Here is an 11372-nt window from a genome sequence, read left to right on the forward strand (position 1 = left end):
ATCCAAAATTTGCCACTGAAATTTGAACCTATAGTGCAGGATATAAAGTTGATTTTATTTTATTTAAAAATTTAAGGAAACAAAACAAATGCAACTCTGTTCCAATTTAATATGATATAAATTTCATCGAACTGAATAAGTCATATAGGTAGGACGTTGGGCCTTACGAGGTTAGATTAAATTGTCTTAAAGGACCTCTGCGCTGTTGGCTTCGGCCCCAAGCATGCCTCCCAAAGGTCCCGAGATATGGAAAGGACAAACAAACAAAATAACTAACTAACTAATAACTGGAACTGGAAGAGATCCCTGAAAGGGATAAGTTCGCCTTTGTACACATGATGTGTTTTTTTTTCTGTTTCATGTTTCTTTTTGTACAATAAAGTGTTTTACTACTACTACAATAATAATAACTCTAGACCCTAGCTAATTACGAGCGTGAGCTCTAATATGCCCTCGTAAAGCCGAAACTCTGTCGCAGGTGGGGTAGTGAAGTTGACGAGAATCATTGTAGGTATAATTATAGGAGGGTTTCAGTAGGGATTTACCTATCTGACGTTTCGTATCAAGTTCAATGAGACTCGTGCCTTCAAAGTTCTTTACACTTGTTTTAAAACGAGAAAGTCATTTTGACCGCAGAGATGCATTAAGTACTCCTCCCATTTGTCAGGTGGTATAGCGTAGGTGGCGCGTAAGCACGTCCTTATTACGTAGGTGCTGCCCACATTGCTTCCGATTACCAGTTGATATCTGGGAATAGAAAACGGCTTTCCAGTCTAGCCTGCAATCCGCCATACGCCAAACATGCCTACACCACCTTAGCTGACCCTTCATCAAGAGCACCTCCATGTCAGGCATCTTGCATCGACTAAGAACTTCAGTGTTGGGCACGCGATCTTACCATCTTAAACGCAGAATGGAACGTGGCTTGCAAGCGAATGTCGCCTTTGTACAAATACCAAGAATCGAAAGAACCATGGCTCTGTACATCGACAACTTCGTCTGCAGCTTTAGATTATGCGATCCCCAGATACGATGTGTTAACCGACTGAAAGTGGACGCAGCAATCCTAGTTGGGATCTCGGAGGCTAGTCTGTTATCCTTTCTGATTTGGCTCCCAAGACACTTGTAAGAAGACACTTCTGTTAGGAGTTTCCCTTCTATAGTAATAATATCAAGGACCGAGGCACTTTAAGAAATAAAGAACAAGTAATGTTGAAAGGTCTTGTAATGAAATATGTGCTCTCTCACCATGATTTGAGTAGAATCTTGTGAGCATAAATGTTTTTAATGCAGTCAGGGTTTCCTAAATGAGCCCTTGACCCCACTGTAGGAGAGCAGGGAAGATCCCATCCGGACCAGCCGTCTTGTAGGGATGAAAGCTATCAATGGGCCCACGCCTGAGTTTTTCAGCGGTGACGAGATTCTGTACGCCATTTGTCAGTTGTACTGTATTCCTCGTCCTGCTGATCTTCATTGTTGAGACTTACGCGTCCTAGAAAGTGGGTTACTAGGGAGAGAACGCGTTGGGTCTCTGTAGGGGAAGATGTGTATGTACCATCGGGCTGCCCAGTTGTGCTGTGGGCTTGTTTTTCGATGCTGCTGCAGACGTTCCTCCATGATCTCCAGTACCGCAGTATGTACCTGGCCTTGGCTTCATAGTAGTTGTCCCAGTCTATCTGAGCAGTTGTGTTCATAGCCCTTATAGAACATACCCCATTCTATTAACTATTAAAACAGACCAATTCCAAAACAGGTCACAACAGAACAGGCAAACCAGAATAGGTTAGAACAGGTTTTGGAATTGGTCTGTTTTAATAGTTAATAGAATGGGGTATGTCACGCGTCAACCTGTTCTAACCTATTCTGGTTTGCCTGTTCTGTTGTGACCTGTTTTGGAATTGGTTCTTAAAGTGCCTCGGTCCTTGATATTATTACTATAGAAGGGAAACTCCTAACAGAAGTGTCTTCTTACAAGTGTCTTGGGAGCCAAATCAGAAAGGATAACAGACTAGCCTCCGAGATCCCAACTAGGATTGCTGCGTCCACTTTCAGTCGGTTAACACATCGTATCTGGGGATCGCATAATCTAAAGCTGCAGACGAAGTTGTCGATGTACAGAGCCATGGTTCTTTCGATTCTTGGTATTTGTACAAAGGCGACATTCGCTTGCAAGCCACGTTCCATTCTGCGTTTAAGATGGTAAGATCGCGTGCCCAACACTGAAGTTCTTAGTCGATGCAAGATGCCTGACATGGAGGTGCTCTTGATGAAGGGTCAGCTAAGGTGGTGTAGGCATGTTTGGCGTATGGCGGATTGCAGGCTAGACTGGAAAGCCGTTTTCTATTCCCAGATATCAACTGGTAATCGGAAGCAATGTGGGCAGCACCTACGTAATAAGGACGTGCTTACGCGCCACCTACGCTATACCACCTGACAAATGGGAGGAGTACTTAATGCATCTCTGCGGTCAAAATGACTTTCTCGTTTTAAAACAAGTGTAAAGAACTTTGAAGGCACGAGTCTCATTGAACTTGATACGAAACGTCAGATAGGTAAATCCCTACTGAAACCCTCCTATAATTATACCTACAATGATTCTCGTCAACTTCACTACCCCACCTGCGACAGAGTTTCGGCTTTACGAGGGCATATTAGAGCTCACGCTCGTAATTAGCTAGGGTCTAGAGTTATTATTATTGTAGTAGTAGTAAAACACTTTATTGTACAAAAAGAAACATGAAACAGAAAAAAAAACACATCATGTGTACAAAGGCGAACTTATCCCTTTCAGGGATCTCTTCCAGTTCCAGTTATTAGTTAGTTAGTTATTTTGTTTGTTTGTCCTTTCCATATCTCGGGACCTTTGGGAGGCATGCTTGGGGCCGAAGCCAACAGCGCAGAGGTCCTTTAAGACAATTTAATCTAACCTCGTAAGGCCCAACGTCCTACCTATATGACTTATTCAGTTCGATGAAATTTATATCATATTAAATTGGAACAGAGTTGCATTTGTTTTGTTTCCTTAAATTTTTAAATAAAATAAAATCAACTTTATATCCTGCACTATAGGTTCAAATTTCAGTGGCAAATTTTGGATTTTTCATTTGTATGGCTGGGCCTTAGGAGGCTAAAAGCAAGGGATTAATTAGCTTTAAAACCCTACTGAAAAATCATTACTTGTCTCTCTTAATGTGTCACTGTGTTATATTAGGTATATATGTATATTTAGATATGTAACTAATATTTATTTATTTTAATATTGGTATGTATTGTAATATTTATTTGTTTATTTAAATTGTAAATGTACTGTATGTACTGTCTGCTTAATGTTTGTGTAATTTTCCTATTCCTCTAATATATTCGTGCACTACCTGTTATAAAAACTTACTGTTCTTTATATCCTGATACCCTAAGGTTGTCTGGAAGAGATCGCTTACAGCGATAAGACCGCCTGTTGCTACCTTTCTCTACATTGTAAATCTGTTTTGTTTGTGGTGCAATAAAGAATATTTACTTACTTAATTATTATCTCTGTCATTTACATAATCTCAGGACCTGAAATTTGGTATGCGTGCGTGGAGCCGAAGCAAACACGTAGAATCCCCCTTATAAATAGACAATTTACTCTAATGTGACCTCTCATAACAATGTATATAATTTACCACAAGTCAATAAAAAGTTTTAGGCATGATGAAGGATGAAAACAAATGGAGAATAGTGCGAGAATTGGTTGCGTTAAGACCAAAAATGTATGCGTGTATATTAACCTCAGACGACATAAACAAAATTAAATGTGTAAAAAACGAAAGGTATTAATGCCGCTCCTGTACGACAACGATTAAATTTTAAAAAATACTCTTGCTGTTTAGACTTACGTAAACCTCTTTATGATAACATGTATAATTTGGCCTTTGTCCAGTAGTAGACGTCTTTTGGCTGAGATGATGATGATGAAGCACAATATGTACAAATTAAAACTTTAACAGTTGTCAATATAGTTGAATATCATATCCGCCATACATAGCTTCGTATGCGGTAAAGGGTTAATTTTAGACGATGGTATTAAAACCTTTGCATGGGGACGTTATAAAATACCTAAATCTTCTTCTTCCTCGCGTTGTCCCGGCATTTTGCCACGGCTCATGGGAGCCTGGGGTCCGCTTGACAACTAATCCCAAGATTTGGCGTAGGCACTAGTTTTTACGAAAGCGACTGCCATCTGACCTTCCAACCCAGAGGGGTAAACTAGGCCTTGTTGGGATTAGTCCGGTTTCCTCACGATGTTTTGTTGTGATAAAATACCTAAATGATTGGTAAACAAATAAATAATTAGTCATTCACTTTTAAACTTTTTTATTTTCGGAATGCATACAAATACAATTATTCTTAGTCCGCAAACACATATATTTTTTTTATGATTTTCGGGTTAATCACCTCCACGAACCACAACCCCGCGTCTTTCCAGATTAAAGTTTTCTGTTTAACAGGCACGGAGAGCAATGATCTAATGTTGTGTTTCCTTAGCACCTCCAGCAGTAGCCCCTCCGCATGGTATCCCGAGTGTAACTGGAGGACGGACCTCTCCTCCAAAATCTCTTTGATCAGCTTCTTCAGATCGCTCCGGGCTGCCTCCCACTTGTAGATGTCCACGTCAGGTGCTAGCGCCTCGATTGATGAGATGAAAGCAATATTTGTTTCGTCGCTATCTCCGCATTTATAATTATACCCCAACCCCTTGTTACTGAACCACAGCCTCACAACGAGCTCAATTACGTACTCCATTGTTATTTTCTAATTTTTAATTAATTTTAGAATGCGTATGCGCTAGTGGTAGGTTGCCGGTAATGTGGTCTCATTTATGATAACATTTCTCTGAACCATGGCATGAGCGGTGGGGGAAATGACCGAACGGGATAGTCTTATTTATCTTTCAGTAGGAGTAGCAGAGAAGGTGTTGCTATTGTTTGTTCTTGTCACAGTCCCCAGTCCAGATTTTTGACAAGTTTTGAGTCGTTACTCCTACATTTGCACTATAGATAGAATTTTAAGACGAACGGCTATCGGGTCTTCAATATTTTATCTCCATTCTGGTCTGCCGATTTTAAAAGAAAGGAACACTTATTTATTTATGATTTTTTTAAATATTGTCTATAAAAACACTTTTTTCGTTACTCGATTGCTGTGAAGGGTTTTACATACACGAAATCTACACATTTGGGTTCGTCTGTCGTCTCTAAAAACTCGTCAGAGATTTTAATTTTAAACTAACTAGTTAACTAACACAAAAGTTATGTCCAGAAAACCAGGTTTTTGGCCTAAAATTGTTCAACTTTGATGCCAAATATCTCGAAGACAATAAACTTGAAGTAAATATGGTAAGCTGGCTACTAGCTATGGTAAGGTAACTAAGGGGATTCAGATCGAAGGCCATTGGCATTAGGGAGCCCCTTAAAGTGAAACTTTTATTCCATCGCCTCAATTTTGCATGTCGCATTACAGCCGGCCGATTTAAGTAAAATTCTACTTTATTTCTAGTACTTAGAGTTTATCGTTGTTTGTCATTATTCTTTATGTTAATCTAGAATATATTTGATTTTGACAGATAGAGTTTTACGGTTAATAAGATTTACTGTCCTTAATATTTTGTATGAAGTTACAAGCAAATATCAGTCTTCGTGAATTAAGTATTGTATTATTTCAACGTGCTTAAGGTTTAATACGGTATGGTAATATGGTAAGCCGTATTTAAGGTTAATAAGGTCTACTGTCCTTAATATTTTGTATGAAATTACAAGCAAATATCAGCTTTCGTGAATTATTAATGAAGCTTATTTCAAAGCGTTTAAGGTTGAATATTTCCTCAAATTTTCCGTTAAATGCCTACAATCCTTAGAGCATTTAAACCGGAGTCGCCTTTAAGAGCTTACCCCTCTGTCGAAAACCTCGCCCAATGGTCATACTTATTGTATGGACTGGCGTTTATCTGACCAAAACCAACCGAAAATAAACATTCACCAGTACATACAATAGTACTTGCAAGCGTCCATAGGCTAGGGTGCTTACTTGAGCGGACTGTATGGTTGTTTGCCACCGACGTCCCAGTACATATAAAATGCAGGATCGAGAAATTGGGTGATGTTATATTTATTCAATTCCATGACTTGTAGAAATAGTTGTATAACACAAGTTCTTCTAGATTAGAATACGTTAGTAGTCCTCAAACACGCAAAATGGGGCGAGGCAACGCGCATGTGACAACTTTGAAGTTGCAGGCGTCCAAAGGCTACACTGACTACACTTACAATCAGGCAGGTCGCGCCGTATGCAATTTCACAACATTTCGCATATTTTAATGATCAACAACGCGCATGATCCATAGGCTACAGTGATTGCTTAGCATCAGATGGGTCGTATTCTTGTTTGCCACCACCGTGGTATAAAAATGTTCACCAATACCAGTGATCGACAACGCGCATGTAACAACTTAGAAGTTGCAGGCATCCATAGGCTACGGTGACAGTTTATCATCAGGCGGGCAGTATTCGTGTTTGCCACCGACATGGTATAAAAAAAAGTTGCAGGCATCCATAGGCTACGTTGACAGCTTATCACCAGGCGGGCAGTATTCGTGTTTGCCACTGACGTGGTATAAAAAAAAAGTTGCAGGCATCCATAGGCTACGGTGACAGTTTATCATCAGGCGGACAGTATTCGTGTTTGCCACCGACATGGTATAAAAAAAAAAGTTGCAGGCATCCATAGGCTACGGTGACAGCTTATCACCAGGCGGGCAGTATTCGTGTTTGCCGCTGACGTGGTATAAAAAAAAAGTTGTAGGCGTCCATATGCTACGATGACAGTTTATCATCAGGCGGACAGTATTCGTGTTTGCCACCGACGTGGTATAAATAAGTTCACCAGTACCAGGAATCGGAATTAGGTCAGCTAAAAAATACCTATTACATAATATAGAGATGTTACAACCTGGTAGAAAAATGTATTTTTTCTTGAATACCTGGGTATTCGATATTTATTTATTATTCACATACAGATATACTCGACTTTGCTAGTTAACGACATAATTAGGTTTAGAAACTCCCTTTTCTAAAAAGTGTGATGTAAATGTTACCAGATGTAACTAGAAATAGTTACAACTTTTAGATTAACATGAAACATCCCGTACTGTAAGTAAAAACATGTATGTTTAACATTACGACTAGTACCTGGATAAATATCGAATACCCAGGTATTCAAGAAAATATATATTTTTCTATCCGGTTGTAACCACTCTATATTATGTGCTCTTGCAAATATGCCCGTATGCATATTTTAAAACAAACTTATTGGGCAGTTGGAAAAGTACAAAGTCCATATATTTGTTGACCACAAGCTCCAAAACCAACCGCACCGGGGAGCGAGCCGAGGCCATCGATCTCGACCTTGACTCAAAAATGTACACGTGCTCTGTGGCGTCAGATACATACAAAGTAGCGCCAACTGGCGAGGATATATGCACAACTACCAAGGGGCGCAGGGCCAGGGGCAGCGGCGGTGAGGAGGCGGGGGAGGGCGGGGAGGCGGCTGCGGCAGCGGCGGGGAAGGCGGGGGAGGGGGCGAGGCTCCTAGGCCATCGACCTCGACTCGGGAATGCGGCGGGCTGACGTGCATGTAACGACTTTGAAGTTGCAGGCATCCATAGGCTACGGTGACAGCTTACCATCAGGCGGGCAGTGTTTGCCACCGACGTGGTATAAAAAAAAGTTGCAGGCGTCCATAGGCCACGGTGACAGCTTACCATCAGGCGGGCAGTGTTTGCCACCGACGTGGTATACAAAAAGAAAAATAAGCCGATATATATATGCATATTTTAAATCTAACTTATTCTCTCTCTTATCTCGATCGACCTCGACGCCCACGTAGGAATTTGCAGGTGGCCGTCGGCGCCACATTGGCGGCTGATGCAACACGTCGGCAGACAAATACCTAAACTGAGGCAAGGCGGCGGTAGGGCCAGGGGCAGCAAACTTTTTTTGCCGAACTTTTTAAATTCATCGATAACTAACTTACTTACACGTACAAAGTAACGCCATCTGACGGGGATCAATGAACAACTACCAAGTGGCGCCATCTAACGGATCTTTGCCGAACTACCAAGTGGCGCCATCTAACGGATCTTTGCTGAACTACCAAGTGGCGCCATCTAACGGATCTTTGCCGAACTACCAAGTGGCGCCATTTAACGGATCTTTGCCGAACTACCAAGTGGCGCAGGCCAGGGGCAGCGGCGGGGAGGGGGGGGGGGGGTGAGGGGTGAGGGGGAGGGGGGAGGGGAGAGGGGGTGGGAGGGAGGGGGGGCGGCGGGGTAGGGGGGGAGGGGGGGCGGGGGTGAGGGGGGAGGGGGGTGAGGGGGAGGGGGTGAGGGGGGAGGGGGAGGGGGAGGGGGAGGGGGAGGGGGAGGGGGAGAGGGGGGAGGGGGGTGAGGGGGTTGAGGGGGAGGGGGGTGAGGGGGGTGAGGGGGGAGGGGGGGGAGGGGGGGAGGGGGAGATAAATACCTAAAGTGAGCTGGAATCGGCATATCCTCCCTACTAATACGTGTTGACTGTTCAACGTTCTGTGAGGTGTGAGGCAAGAATAATGATATTGAGCGCATGACAGATTGAGCGAATGAGTGAATGTATTTATACAATGAATGAATGAATGGAAGGTGGACTTGGATTTTTGTAATATACCAACACTTCTCAAGCAAACCCCAGGCTCCCATGAGCCGTGGCAAAATGCCGAGACAACGCGAGGAAGAAGAAGTATCATAATCCGATTGAGTTAAAATTGTAACTAATTGCTAATAATACTGCGAAGCCTTCTTAAATTGGTCGAGTAGATTTTACAACATGGACTGGACATGGACATGGAGCGGCTGGGTCGAGGGGCCGGCAGGCAGTATGACAGATGAAACAATGCATACTAACTGTTTTAACAAGTAACATTTTATTAATATGAAATTTCATTTTTTTCCTCGTAAGTATGTTAAAAAACGTCGTATGAAACGCATGTGCATTGGTCATTACACACATCGGCTTTCTCAATGCGTGCTCCTTTTCAGCTCGCGCGCATAATATCGTCTCGTAATGACCAACGTAGCATACTTGTATCATAATGTATTATTATTATTCCTAGAGTGGCGACTTTATCAATTTGGCAATTTTGGCACCAAGCAGTGTCTGGGGCAACGCTGCAAACAGAAACCATATTCGTTCTTCAGAAGAGAGCAATCCGATCTATTTATTATATGGGGTCTTAGAACTCACTGAGAGAACGCTTCAAGGAAATAGATATTCTCACAGATAGATTGATATTTTATATATGTATAAACATAAGTTAGTGGTTCCCAAGTTTCATCTACAGAAAGTGAAAAATCGTTCTTGGGAAATCGTGTAAACATTTATATAACAAAGTATCCTTAGAGGCATGTTACTTGCCCTTTACATCATTCAAGAAATACATCAAAACCGGGCAAGTGCGAGTCGGACTCGCGCACGAAGGATTCCGTACCATTATTTAAAAAACGGCAAAAAAAATATGTATGTTGTATGGGAGCTCCCCTTAAATATTTATTTTATTCTGTTTTTAGTATTTGTTATTATAGTGGCAACAGAAATACATAATCTGTAGAAATTTCAACTGGCTAACTATCACGGTTCATGAGATACAGCCTGGTGACAGACGGACGGACGGACGGACGGACGACCCTTTTGGTACGGAACCCTAAAAAATGCACTTCTCAAAAAGGGATAATATAAAATCGAAAAATACTTGGGAGAAAAGGAACCATGGTCAAGTATCCGGGCTGAGAAGCTGTCATAGTTCTACTAGCAGTGCCCCGGAGAGACTTATGTTTTGCTCGAGGCGCTGTTATTACTCGCTGCATACAATTTTATTGATTTATGTTTGTTACGTACTAGTTGACTTGTTGGATACATATTACATAATAGTTATCTTTTTTTTTATCTATTTATTGACAATAAATATAATATTTTTTTATCTATTCGAAGTAGATTGTTTTCAAAATTCGTTGGCTAGTCTAAAAGATATAGTTAAAAGTAAGTTGTTTTAATATATAAGTACAGATATCAGTTATTTTTTCTATCAGATTCAAAAATTTGCATTAAGTAGCTATATAACTATATTTATATATCAGTTAACATAATTTATAATTTATGAACCTCCAGGTCTTTTTGTTGTATTTTCCTTTTGTTGTGGTACATCGTTTGTATTGCATTGTTGATATGTTTATACGACTGTTTGGTTTCTAAATAAATTAAAAAAAAAAAATAACAATATACATAATGGATATATACAGATGATTACTATAACTAGCTTATATCTAAAATAGGCCCTTGAGGCATTGTACCAAGGATGCTGGCGGCATTTCCTCGTTGTATCGCAATACTGATACGTTGTGCGAGGAAGCCGCCAGCTCTTCGGTCACCAGTTACGTCAAACAGACGTTTCGCGATTTTTAGTTATCTATTATGTAGAACTAAGATACTAAGATTGTTAGCTTAACCTACCACACAAAGCGAGATGACATTCACAATGCCCATACCTCTCTTGTGGACGTAGTTTAAGGACGTACCCGGGTCCATGTAGAAACTATTTGAGCTAAACAATAAAAAGTATATCATTTTAGTACAATAAAAGAGCATTAAAACCCCCTAAAACTCCTTATCAACAACAATATATATGTCACATCAATTCAATAACCTACAAAAAGTCCCTAAATTTTTAAGAGGATTCGAAAAAGCATCGAATTGAAATAAAGGAGCATACACATTGGCTAAACATAGTACTCCCAAGGGAAATCAACAGGATACGACAAATCTTCCCTCTGATCGCATAAAAATACCTCAGACCCATAATAAATTCCATTTATTGCGACCTGTGATTCAGGTATAGAAAAAACTACAAATTGTATTGAGCTTCGAATAGTAAACGGACTAAATTCAATTTAACTTTTTTTTAAACCAATGCTTCGCTGTAAAGTTAGTTTTGGAATATCAAATTGAATGGCAGTGTTGTGTTTTTTTTTTATATAGGGTAGACCGGGGACAATTAAACCACTTTTTGAATAATGGTTCTAAGTCTAGTATTAAAAGGTACGTACATACGTACAGTTTTGGTTCATTTGTATGAAATAGTATATTATATTGATCTACGAATTTTTCGGGGTACATCTTAATGAACGGTAAGTGTATAGTTGAAATATTGTATTTACCTATTTAAAAATTGTATGTATTTATATATTCGTAATTAGAGAACCTTTACAACTATTCCACATAACTATGTGTTTACGTAAAATCAAAATCCCGTGACGT

This window comes from Cydia pomonella, chromosome 17, assembly GCF_033807575.1.
Source record: "Cydia pomonella isolate Wapato2018A chromosome 17, ilCydPomo1, whole genome shotgun sequence".
Taxonomy (NCBI): domain Eukaryota; kingdom Metazoa; phylum Arthropoda; class Insecta; order Lepidoptera; family Tortricidae; genus Cydia; species Cydia pomonella.